Source organism: Gossypium hirsutum, chromosome D05 (assembly GCF_007990345.1).
Source record: "Gossypium hirsutum isolate 1008001.06 chromosome D05, Gossypium_hirsutum_v2.1, whole genome shotgun sequence".
NCBI lineage: Eukaryota > Viridiplantae > Streptophyta > Magnoliopsida > Malvales > Malvaceae > Gossypium > Gossypium hirsutum.
This window is the reverse complement of record NC_053441.1, coordinates 47,333,039-47,347,195: the sequence shown is the minus strand read 5'-3', so window position 1 is coordinate 47,347,195 and position 14,157 is coordinate 47,333,039. Positions and strand designations below refer to the sequence as shown.

At 33.3% G+C, this 14,157-nt stretch overlaps 1 pseudogene; it reads left to right on the top strand.

Moving 5' to 3' along the window:
• Positions 1-12,651, top strand: part of LOC107902296 (protein ALTERED XYLOGLUCAN 4-like) — a 46,270-nt pseudogene extending 33,619 nt beyond the window's left edge.
• The last annotated feature ends 1,506 nt before the right edge of the window (positions 12,652-14,157 follow it).

Here is a 14,157-nt window from a genome sequence, read left to right as displayed (position 1 = left end):
TTTGGGTCTTCAATTTTTTTACCACAGACTTCTATTGTCGTACTAGTTCATGTTTTCATCATCGTTGTCTTTTCATTGTCGTTTCCGTGACGTCGCCGCTATCGACCATAGCTAGGCTACCACCAGACCACCACCAGCCTCTTGATATTGGACCACAGTCGATTTCGTGCCAATTTGGCTGGGTCAGGTTTGCATCGTCTCGATTGATTTGGATGCATCTCGATTCTTCGAGTTTTGCCAGGAAAAATATCACAAAATTCCTACATCTGTTTTCAGCTCACACATTTTATTCTAAATAAATAATAAGATAAAACCCTGTGTGGAGATGATAGTCCACGATTTAAAATATACATTCTCGATAAATTAATTAATTACAATTTATTTTCTAGGAATTACAACTTTAACAAAATTACTTTATCATATATAATAAAATAATATCATACATTCATTCGAATACATTTCCCTAAACATGCATATAATTACAAGAATGCAACATCGTATCAAATATAATCATACATGAAGAAGAGAGAGAATTTCGGTCTTGATTTATACTATAAACATTGTACAACCTGGTTCTCTGATACTAATTGTTGGAAAAAATCTGCTTCGAAAATAGTTTTTTTTGTTCCATTAGCTTTGCGTGCAAAAACCATATGAGGAAAAATATAAAAAGTATATGAATATAATTAATGAATTTGTTTTATTAACTAATATAATAAAAAAATTACAAGTTTATAAATGAATATACTACACTCACGGCACCAGATCCAACATGCACAATATAACATACATGAGACTTCCTACTATAGAAGCATAAGGAACATTTCTCATATTTTCTCTTTCTTTCTGATACAGAATGTTGAGTTCCCTTCTCAGAATCAGTCATTGCAAAATGGTTCATATATTGTCTATGTATGAAGCTTGTGATAGTGCTATCACTTTGTTCTTTCGATCCTACAGGATTCAAATGCCTAGAACAAAATTAGCTTCTCACAAGTCCTTCATGCTAAACTATTGGGTTAACCACAATTTAACCAATGACAATGTCTGATCTACCACAAATCGACGTGGCAAATTAGGATTTTTCGACGCACTTGAGGAGCTTATTCTTGAGCAAAATATATTTTTTAGCATATTTTTTAGCATATTTTTAAGTAATAAGTGAAAATGTCTCAATTTTGTCTATTTTTTGACCCAAATTAGCCAATAGTGCCATTGGGAGGTCCAACGTGTGTTTGAGTACTGCAAGGACATGTCGAAGGTCGAAAACGAGCGAGAATGACATCTAGGGCAAGGGTATCATGATATCCAACCCAAGGAATCAAGATACCTCTAATAGTGTTGAAAACTAAGGAAACCTTTAAGTGGTATTGCAATATCCCCTTGGGTATCACGATATCCATCTCCTAAGGAAGACCCCAAGTTTCAACACTGCTTGAGATATCGCAATATCACCTTCTAGGTATCATAATGTCACCTTCGTCAGGGGGACAAACTTGGACAAAAAGGGCAACCTTTGTCTACCCGGCCCACAATCATACAAGGCCCATGTCAGGACAATTTTTGGCATCGAAAATTCATTAAAATATACTTCAAAACAGCCAAAAATTGTTGAGGTGGAGAGACACACATTTTAGCTTAGTTTTAGGTTTAGTTTTCTCTAAGTTTTCTTTAGTTTTCTCTGCATTTTTTTCTTGGTTTTTATTTTTCTCTTCTTCTACGTTAGATTAGAGTTTATTTTTTTGCATTTACTTATTGGGCTATGAATTCCATTTTGTGAATAATGCTACATACTACAGATGTCGTACACCCAACGCACCAGCTTTCAGTTCATTATCTATTTGAACTCAGACTTTTACTTACATTAAAGTGTACGAGTCACACATACATAGTCCACCATCCACTCAGGATTTTGGTATGCCACACTATGAATGTCACAAGTGAAAAAAAATCCATAAACGGATTCAGGATCTATCCTGCTTGGGTCTTGTCCGATGTATTGTTATCTAGGTGTTTTACGAAAACTCGAGAAATCAGTGAACGGTGAAAGTTGAAAATTGGGGATATCGACGCCACACGTGGAATAACATATTTTTTAGTGGTGTTAGAAACAATAGTTTCAGGGCCATAAATCCAACAAGTGAGTCATAAATATTATTATTTAATATTTACAATTCAATTATAGTATTAAAATAAATTTTGGATTGCTAAATTATGTTATTTGAATAAACAATTAGGTTCAAGTGGTATGACCCTAAAGTCAAGTGGTTTTAGAAAAATAAGGTATCGGGACCTCATTTTTATAAACTGAGTCATAAATATTTTTATAAATATTTATGGAGTGTTATTAAGGTTGTATAGAAGTTTCATTAAGAAAATTTATCATTTTGGTAGTTAATTAAAGAAAAAAGGACTAAATTATAAAATGTGCAAAACTTACTAATTAAAGAAATTAGGTAATGAATTGGCTCAATTAGAAATTGAGGGAGGATCTATTTAATAAATAATCCATAATAAATGTGTGGGACGACAATTAGAATTAAAAATGATAGAAAATTTCATGTTAATGGCATAATGGTAAATAAATTAAAATTAAACAAAAACAAATTGTAAAGTTAGAAAAGTCCTATTCATTTTCTTCAACCTTGTAGAAACCATATTTGGGAGAGAACTTCAAGCTTCGGTTCCTTCATTCTTATGCATGTGAGCTCAATTCTCATCTTTTTCTCGTATTTTTATATTTTTGAGATCGTTGCAAATAGGTCCAGCTAGCTCGTACCTTCATTTTTGAAACTGTTGAAGATTTTGAATGTTTCCATTGATCAATATTTGTGATTTTAGATGTTAAATGATGAATTTGAGGTATTGGTTGTTATTTACAAGTATTTTGTTAAGTGACTTTGATGAATTTAGTGATTAAGGATTAAATTGATGAAATAGTAAAAATACAAGGACTTAGTGTGAAATTGTTACAAATGTGGGATGTAATGGATGTTATTAACATTCATCTGGTAGTAATTTTCAATAAAAATGGTTAATTTGCATGTTTTAGGCTTAGGGACTAAATTGAGTAAAGGTAAAATCTTGGAGGAAATTTTGTAAAAATGTCAAAAAGAAAATAAATTACATAAAATGAATTGGTTTTTCTATCCAAATTAAGGAATTGAATAAAATTATTATTTTAGATCAAGAACGAATGGAAAATCAAGGAGAAAGGAAAATTACCAAATAGCCTTGTACTTAGTCATTTCTGCAATTTAGCCAGGTAAGTTCATAGTGTTTCAATACATAAAAAAATTTCTACTTGCATTGTTATAATATAGTTCTTTAATTAAATGTTCATAACTAATTATTGAATGATTGTACTTACGTGCCCCTGTTTGTACTTCTGTACCCCTGATTGCACTTACGTGCCCTTATTTATACTCTGGTACCCCTGATTGTACTTGCATGCCCTTTTTTGTACTTCAGTACCCTTGAATTTACATATGTGCCCCTATTTGTACTTTTTTAGCCTTGATTGCACTTACGTGCCCCTGTTTGTACTTCAATACCCCTGATTGCACTTTTATCCCTTGTTTGTACTTCGGTGCCCCTGATCGCACATTCATGCTCTTGATTGCACTTTGGTGCCCCTGTTATGCATCTATGATGCCACTAGTATGGTGTAGTTACCCGAGTATCTGAGTCTGTTACTAGTTCAACGGGCATGAAAAGGGAAAGAATGGTAAGTGTATCGAAAGCTACGTTAAGAACCTATGAAAAAGGTATGAATTGTTGATGGTCAAAGTATGAACATTCATGATTATGAAAAGTATGATTTAACTAATGTTATGTTTATGTACCATATCTTACCATGTGATGATATTGTTATGTTATGTGTTTAATCACTAACTTGTGTTGTGAATGATGCTTAGGCTTGTTCTAAGCTAGTGGTTGGATTATATTATGTTAGTTTTAAAGTTATGCATTGAAATGGTAAATTCCCAAATAGAAAGATGCTTATGTTCATGAAAGAGTGGTAAGAATCAAAGTATGTAATTTCTTATGAGATGGTTTATCATGTAGTTGGTTCCAAAAGAGCTATGTTTAAATGCACTAGCTTGTAGTCATGGTTGATGTTATACTTATGTCTTGTATGTCATGCATACGAAATGGGTGAGGAAAGGTAATGAAATGGTAAGTTCATAGTTGAATTGTAATATGATGAAAAAGTGATTGATCAGTTGAATGATGTATTGATATGAGAAACTTACGTATGCTATGGATTAATTTACCTAGTTTATGAACAGATATAATAATTAGTGAATTGATGATGTTATCTAAGTTAATGCTAAGTAAATTAAATGGAAAGTAAGAAGATGGAATGGTAACTAAGTAAAGGAAAAAGTTCATAGTATTGTGAAAAGGTTAATGATAGTGTAAAATGTCTTATAAAATCCTATTATGTTAGGAACGAAAAATACATATGATGTTAATAGACTACTCATTTGTGAGTTGATGTTATATAGTTGTTAAATCTTGATGCAGTGGTATAGATTTATATTTAACCTATAAAGTTCATATTTGAAATGAAATGTTCAGTTTAAAGTTTATACGAGCTCATTAAGCATTCATTGCTTACATAGTTACTTTCCTTTACTTTACATATTATCATAAGCTCGTCAGAGAACTATCACACTATCTAGAGATTATATAGATAGAATTTGATGTTTTGGTCATGGTTATAATAGCATGTATAGGTGGGATTATGTCTAATGTTTAGTTGATGTTTATGGCATGCAATGTTGCCTTGGATTTGAGGTACTTATGGTATTATTGATGTCTTGTTGGTTGTTGTTAATATGGTAAAATTGATGCATGTTTTGGAATGACTAAATTTGGTATATGTTAATGTATCTTTAAATGGCCAAAGTGGTATATGATAAATTGATCTCAACATGGTCAAGATATGATTTACTTTGGAAAGGTTTTGAACCAAATGTACATAATGTAAATATGGTATATAAATGTCGGTTGTTTGGTACCATTTGGAAATGGTCGGTTTGTGTCATTTAAGTGGTTATGATGCATGTAAGGGCCATTCCTAATGGTAAGGTTATTTTGATATGGAATTAATCTAATATGGTATGGTTGATATGTATCAATTGTGATATGTTTTGGCATGGAAACAAATTAGTTGATAAATGATAAATGTGCACATGTTTAGGTTGACTTGATGATTTATGTTGGAGGTGCCTTTTGGCATATTGGTTGTATGGATAAATGACCTATTGAATTGGTCTTAATATGCATGTTTTGGTATGTTTTGTTGCTTTGATTAAAAGTGTAAATGGTTTGTAAGTGCATGCTTTGAATGGGTGAAAGAAATGGTTGGAATTTGGACTATTTCTTGTCCACACGGCTTAAGCCACGGACGTGTGTCTTAGCCGTGTGAGACACACGGCCATGCGACACGGTCGTGTGTCCCCTGTAGGTTTTAAAGGTTGCATTTCAAGAGTTACACAGCCTGGCACACGGGCGTGTGGCTTGGCCTTGTGACCCAAGTCAGAGAGTTACACAGGCTGGGACACGACTATGTGTCCCTACTTCGAATGTCCACACGGCTTGAGACACGGGCGTGTGTCTCAGTCGTGTGAGTCACATGGTCTAGCTACACGACCGTGTGGCTCCTACAGTATGAAATTTTCTATCTTTTCCATGAAATTTTAAATATTTTTTATTTAGTCTCGAATCATTCCGACAGTAATTCTAAGGCCTCCAAGGCTCTAAAAAGGGACAATGTGCTTGTGTTTGATTGAGCTATGATGTGTTTTACAAAATGTTTGAAATTTAGTGTTTTAAGTTATGATTTTCGGTAATGCTTCATAACTCTATTTCGACCGTGTGCCAGGCTGTGTGGTAGGTTGTGTGTGACAAGCAGTGTGAGACTGTTTGAGCTACACGGTTTAGGCCAATTGGGTCGTGTGGGCCACACGGGCGTGTGTGTGACAGTGTGCCAGGTCATGTGGGCCAAAATTTTAGAATTTTTCCCTAGGGTCGTAAACGTTGTTTGAATTGAATGTAGGCCTTCCGTAGGGTTCGTATGATAAAAATTAAGTTATAAAACATGACTTCTAATATTCTGTTAGCAAAAAATTTGATATGTGTACGTATGTTTTGTAACACCCCAAACCTAGCCTAGACATTATGGTAGAATCCGTAAGTGTTACGAAGGAAAATTATAAATCTGACTTCTTTTTTATTTGAAACCATCGTAAACCATTGTTACTTATTATGCTCGATTTGTTTGGAAACCGTGTTGATATGGTTATTTAACTTAAAATCGTTGCCCATTTATGTTTTTCAATAAAATAAAATATTTTGTAGCGATGTTTCTTAAAATGTGATATTTTGGTAAATCGATTTTATTTCCTTGAAAACCGTTATTTTCAGAAAACTTGTCGTTTTCATAAAAACCATTTTATCAATTGTTATGCTAGAATACCAAAATAAAAATCTGAAACCAAAAACAGTCCCAAAAGTCTGGAGAGTCCAAATTATACAAAACTCTCAAAACAGAAAATTTAAGCAAGCCAAATTAAAGTAAAAGTAGTTTTACGACAACGTGGACACAACCGAGTTCTCGTCACACCGACCCACCTAAGTTTGAGGCTACCTAAAATTATCAAGCAGACAGAGAATGAGTTTTGATAACTCAGTGTGTAACACATAAATAAACATAAATTCAGATTCAATCTCATCGCAGAATAGATACAAATGTAAATCTTTTGTAGAATCAGAATTATAATAGATTCGCACAGAAAATCCTACCCGTATCCTCTACACACCACGTGGGGTAAAAACAACCACCTAGCCATACACACTGCATAATATTCATACGACACTCTTCAGAATAATCGCAGCATTGCTGCCAGTATATTATCAAAATGTCGCCTTTCACAGAATACTTTCTCCTCATAATACATAACCCGCCCTATAGCCAGATATAGATAGAACATCAAATAAAACAAAATAACAGATACCAGAACGTATATAACATGAATGCTTGTGTAACAAATACTAAACATGCTCATATACAACGAAAAAGATCATAATACACAATACTCAAGTATATGTTATTTACGATAATTTCAATATAATAGAGTGACAGATTTCATGCTTTAAGGCTTATACCATACATACCGACCCTACAGAAGGCCCGCAGGTGATCGGGATGACATGTATGACCCTGGGAAAAAATTTTGAAATTTGGACCGACACGCCCAAAATGGCCTAGCCCGTGTGGCTCACACAGCCTGGCATACGACCCACACATGCCCATGTGGCCCAAGATGGACTAGCTCATATGTAACACATGACCTCACAAACAGCCTGTCACACGCCCGTGTGTCGCACATAGCCTACCACATGGCCAGCCACACGATCGTGTGGCGTCGATAGGCCCCAATTTTAGCTTTTATCGATTGTCATGTTTTGAATTTCTCATTACACACCTGGATTGATTTTGATACGGAAGCAACTAGGAGACCACGAGTACCTAAAAATCAACAATAAACCAATTAGCCATGTTTTCCCCCAATTAACAAAAATAGTACACTAGCCATAATAAAAAATCTCAAACGTTCAAACACTTACCCCAACTTCTAGAACAATTCCTAGCACCACTAATCCACAAGGGGGAGTTTCGACCCTCACAATTCACCGCTGTCAACAAACCCAAGGATATAATCAACAAAAAGAAAATTACACTGATTCCACAACGAACTTTGAAATTACCCCTAAACCGAACAAAACCCCACAAACCCCACTTACCAGACCGCAAGAAGAAACAAAATAATCTAGGCCACAATGATTTAATTGAGTAGATAGATGTTAAAATTGAAGATGAAAAAGAAAACGTCAAAGGAATTTGGCAGAAAGACAAAACGTGGAAAATAGAGAATTTTTTGAGAAAAATTAAAAAAATAAATTTTAAGATAATGCCCTTAACTCCCCATTATCCTCACTAACCGCCCAATCCATCAAAATTCTCCTCCAACTACCATAGAATTTCAATCCCATCAAATCTCAAGTATTCAAAAAGTCCAATAAAAAAGAATTCAAAAAGTGAAATAAATATTAATATATAATATGAATGCATACATTATCTACTATTTAATATAGACCAACTTCAATAAAAATTTAAATTTAAATTATCAAGTTAAAATATTGTAATTTTTTGAATAATCTCATTATAGGTTTTGATCATATTTGTTTTATTTGACATAATGGTTAGAACTACCCATAGTCCCTCCCCAACCCATAAATAAAAGAATAATGAGCTTTAATGTACTTGAACCCTCGTCCTCCTGCATAAGCAACAATGTTCATGCCAATCAAGTTAAGACTCAATTAGCTAAAATGTCGTAATTTTAAAACCAATAAGAATATGTTTGGACACTAAAATGTAATTGGATAAATCTAATTACTAGAAAGTAATTATATTCAATTATAAGTAATTCTAATTTCTTAAATGTTTTTGGTTAATAGAGTATAATTATATTATAATTTTCTATCATATTTGATAGTCTAAATTATAATTATACAACTATACAATTCTTAATTCTAAAAAATTATTATTATAAAAAGTATCAATAAAATTAGAATGAAAATTTTTTGTTTAAACAAGTAACAAAATAAAAATCAAATCATTATACCTAATATGTCTATAACAGCTCGTTTCCAGTGAAATCGGAACAGTAGTTTCGGGACCACAAATTCGAGCCTATAAGAAAAATTATTTTAATATCATTTCATGATCTGCATTATGATAGGAATATTGTATAGAAATTCCGTTAAGAAAATTTTATTGATTTCATGTTTAATTGATAAAAGGACCAAATTGCATAAAATGAAAAAGTTGAATTCTAGTAGCTAAAAGGATTAAATAGCTATGGAATTCAAAATTTGAGGTCCTTATATGGAAAATAGACAATGAAGAGGAGTTAGTAGATAAGTATGATGATTCATCCATGGAAAATTGAATAAAGAAAAGGACTAAATTGGAAAGTAAAATAATAAAAGATGATAAATGATTAAATAAAGAAAATATCATCATTTTTATCATCTTTCCTAAATAAAAAGCCATGGAAACCCTAGTTTGAAAGCTTGAAGATAGAAAAGCTTAATTTGATCAATTAAGTGAGTATTCAAGTCCCGTTTTTAGTAATTTTTATGTTTCCGAGATCGTAATAGCTTAATTTAGCTATCTCGGGGATTAATTTGTAAAGTTGTCAAAGTACTAGGGTTTTTACATGAATGATTATAATTGAATTATGAAGTTTTATGGTAGAAAATGAAAGGTTGTTGATAGATAAACAACTTTTGTTAAGGGAATTTTGATGAAATTATGATTTAAGGACTAAATTGAAAAGATGTAAAATTCATGAAAAAATTTTGAATTTTATGAAATACATGGGCTGTTATTGTTATATGTAAAAATCATTTAGGCTTGGAATAAGGATTAAATTTCATGAATTTCATTTTTTGAGCCTAGGGATGAAATTGTAATTAATTAAAATTATATGGGCAAAATGGTAATTTTATCTAGGATGTGAATTGAATTGAATTGATTATGAATTGTATTAAATTGAGTTAAATTTAGTCATATAGATCTGGATAGGCCAAATACGGAGTTAGATCGTGAAAAAGAAAAAGTATCATATTAGTAGAATTTGCATACACGAACACTTGTCGAGGTAAGTTCACGTAACTAAATTTTGTACATTTATATGTTTGAATTGAATGTTGTATATATATGAATTGTTTAATTGCCATGTACATGAAATTGATTGCAGATATGACAAATCCCGATAAATATTAATTCTCATTTGAATAGATGAAATTCGATTGGATATAGGGCTCCCGTATTGGTTGTGGTCCTGCATATGTTGTGGACACACCATAGCTCGAAAGAGCATCTAGATATTAGCCCTTTTGAGCTTCTCGTTATATGGTTCTTGCGAGCTTCCCATTAATAGCTCTTTAGAGCATCCCGATCAATTGTGATTCTGCACGTGTTGTAGACACACCATAGCTCTTATGAGCATCCCGATATATGGCTCTTCGTGAGCTTTCCAATTAAAGGCTCTTTGTGAGCTTCTTGATTAATGGCTCTTCGGAGCTTCCCGATATGACTCGCATGAACTTCCCGATATATGGCTATCTAGAGCTTCCTGATTAATGACTCTTCGAAGCTACCCATTATTGGCTCACATGAGCTTCCCGATTATGACTCTTATGAGCTTCCCGTTATACAGCTCACATGAGCTTCCTGTAATATGGCTCGAGAGAGGGCTTCCTGATTATGTGCTCAAATGAGCACCCCCGAATATGAATTAACGAATTTCAGATTTTTACACTTCATGTGTACTACCCTTGTATCCATCGATATTTTAAATGATTCAACGGGTAAAGTTTTGTTATGATATAATATGAATTCAAGATGAATTACAATGAGAAATACTTGAAATACAAAGATATGATATGTACATGTTCATGGACACTTGTAGTGATAAATAAATGTATGTGGAAATTGAATATTGATGGGTTCATTCATGTTTCTTGTTATTTATGTGAATTACTTGACTAACATGCTTGATAAGGATATCTGCTAGGCAATTGGCCAAATTGGTTTGAACATGTTTATTTGTTTACCTTAAATGTGAATTTAATTGGTAAGTTAAATTCCTGTTATACAAACTTACTAAGCATTAAATGCTTACTCTATTTTAATTCCTCTGTTTTATAGTAATTCAGAGGCTCGTTGAGTTGGAAGCTTGGCGGAGATATCATCACACTATCCATCGGCTCATCTCGGTATATTTAGTAAATTAACTTTGGTTATAATGGCATGTATAGGTTAACTAGGCCAATGTTCGCATATAAATGTTTTGGTTGTAATTAGCCATTGGAATGGCTTGTAATGTTCATGTTTTGGTATATCTGGTATTATCATGTTTTAAGTATAAATTTGATTATGCATATACGCATTTGGTATCTAAGTAAGTATAAGTTTTGGAATGACATAATAATAAATTGTCTATTAGGGTGCCTAATAGCACATTGGTTGTATGTGTAATATGTCAACTTTAAGACATGATTTTGGTTTGATTTAAGTGCTTTGATATCGCTTAAGAATGTGTTAAAATATTGATATAGGTGGATGAAAATTTGGGTGAGAAAAGTGGCCTTAGGAATGGCCTATTTTCGTCCACACGAGCATGTGTCTCAGCTGTGTGTGACACACGGCCTAGCACATGGGCATGTGGTTTGGCCATGTGTCCCCTGCATCTTAAAATTTTCAAAAAAGAATGCTCAGTATTGATCACACGGCCTGGCACACGGGCGCGTGGCTTGGCCGTGTAACCCTTGCACCTACCCACGGCCTATCAAACGGGCGTGTGACTTGGCCGTGTGACCTAAGTCAGAGAGTTACACGGGTATGGACACGGGCTGGAACACGACCGTGTGCCCTATTTCAAATGCCCATACGGCCTGAGACACACTATGTGACTACACCGACGGCAGATGGGTAAACGACAAGATGGGGCCTCTGTACAATGGCACAACCTGTGGTACAATCAAGGACGGTCAAAATTGTATCTCTCATGGGAGACCTGACTTTGATTACCTTTATTGGAGATGGCGACCAAGCCAATGCAAGCTCCCCAGGTTTAATCCCAACACTTTCTTGCACCTCTTAAGTAACAAGCACATAGCTTTTGTCGGAGATTCCATGGCTAGGAACCAATTGGAATCTCTTCTTTGTATGCTAGCTATTGCCTCCAATCCTAACCTGGTCTATAGAGATGGGGAGGATAACAAGTTTCGTACATGGCATTTTGCTTAATATAACATTTCTATATCAGTTTACTGGTCACCATTTCTGGTTAAAGGTGTTGAGAAATCAAAAGCTGGTCCAAATCATAATGAATTATATGTGGACACTGTTGATGAGAAGTGGGGGTCTAATTTGGACCATATAGATATGATTCTACTCTCAATAGGGCATTGGTTTCTTCATCCAGCAGTTTATTATGAGGGTGGTTTAGTATTAGGTGGTCACTGCCCTGGACTAAATCACACTGAAATTGGATTTTACGATGTGATAAGGAAGGCCTTAAAGACTGCGCTTAAGACAATAATTGAGAGAAAATGGGCTAATGGTAATGGAATTGATGTGTTCCTCGCCATGTTTTCACCTTCACATTTTGAAGGTGAATGGGATAAGGCTGGTGCTTGTCCAAAGACTAAACCTTATAAGGAAGGAGAGAAGATGCTTGAAGGAATGGATGCAGATATGAGAGCAATTGAGGTTGAAGAAATAGAAGCTGTCAAGGTAAATGCTAAACAAATTGAAGGATTGAGGATTGAGATGTTGGATGTGACCAAATTATTGTTGATGAGATCGGATGGTCATCCAGGGCCTTACATGTATCCGTTTCCGTTTGCGAATGGGGTTCGAGAGCGCGTACAGAATGATTGCGTGCATTGGTGTCTGCCTGGTCCTATAGATACTTGGAATCAGATATTGTTGGAAGTTATCAGGAAATGGAGTATTCAATCTAGGAGAAAAGAGTGAGGCAATACAAATAGCAAGTGCTTAACTTTTGATTTACTTGGTTGGTGCATGTGTTTTCCCCCTTCAAAATAAATAGATAATTGAAGAAATGTTGTTTGGGAAGGAAATGTGTCGAGTGTAGTTGGTGAAAATGAGATTATTGCTTTTTGAGTGATTTTTTTTAAAAATTTATATTAATACTCACTTTTTTTTTGTTGTTTTATGAAAAGTTATAAAATAATTATCAACTATTAGTAAATTTCTTTTCCGATCATTCAGCTATAAAAATTATAAAATAATCATTTAGCTATTTAATTTTGTATTTTTGGTCACCCAAGTATCTTGGATTTTTGGGTGTCTCCGTTTTTAATTAGCTAACTGATGATCAAAAAAGACAAAATTAAATAATTGAGTGACCATTTTTTAACTTTTCATAATTGAGTGATCAAGAAGAAAAAAATTCCATGGTTGAGTGAATATTAATATGTTTTAACTTTTTTTTAAATGAAATGTATGCAAATGATATCAATATGAAAAGTATAGAGGTTTTTAAAGATGTTTGCGGGTTTTTAGTTATCTTAGCCCATTTCTTTGAAATTAACTTTAAATTCTGATCATTTTAAGATAATTTATGATAATGTTAAGGTTTTAGATTTTGAGCGCCCAAAATTGAATCCTTTATTTATGTAAATTTAATTAATTAATTGAGTTGAATTAATTATTGAATCTATTACATAGGCATATTTAATTGTCATTTTAAAAGCTCATTAATTTATTCAAACATGACACTCACTCAACCAATAGGATGATCTTCAATGGTGAAAATTCAAATAAAAAATAAAGCAGAAATGCAGCTTTTCTTTTTGGTAGAGGGCTTTATTTTATTAGGATAAGAATCGTACCACGTCAAGGTATCCGATGAAAACTTTAGGTAGCTTGAGTTAGAAAATGGTGCTACAAGTTTCTTACTAGTCGTTGGAAAGTTGCTCAAATTATTTCAAAGTTTTCAACGACGAAAAAAAGAGTAGGTGTTGGTGAAACAAGTTTAGCTTTTATTATGCTGGCATTTAATTCATTTGGTAAATTATATTGGTAGTCATTATATTATAAGTAAATTTTTGTTTTGATCACTTAACTAAAAGAAGTTACAATTTAGTCATTGAACTATTTGAAAGTTTTTATTTAAGTCACTAAACTATTTAAAAGTTTTTATTTAAGTCATTGTGCTATTAAGTTTTTCTTTAAGTTCCGCCAATGAGCTTCAAGCGACGATTCAACAATCGGTACTGTAGATCAGTACTAGAGGTGTTCTTGGGCTAGGCCAAGGCCCAATTCCAAATTTTTTTCAAGTCCAGGTTTGTTTCCAGGCCAGCCCAGCCTATTTAAAAAGGCCATTTTACTATTAAAAATTTTAAAAAAATATTTTTATTTGATATTTGATATACTTTTATAATAAATTTAAGTTTTAAAATATTTTTTATTTAAATTGTATTCAGGTGGGGTCGAGCTGACTTAAGGTGTAAAAATCCTTTCCAAGCTCATCCCAACTCGAG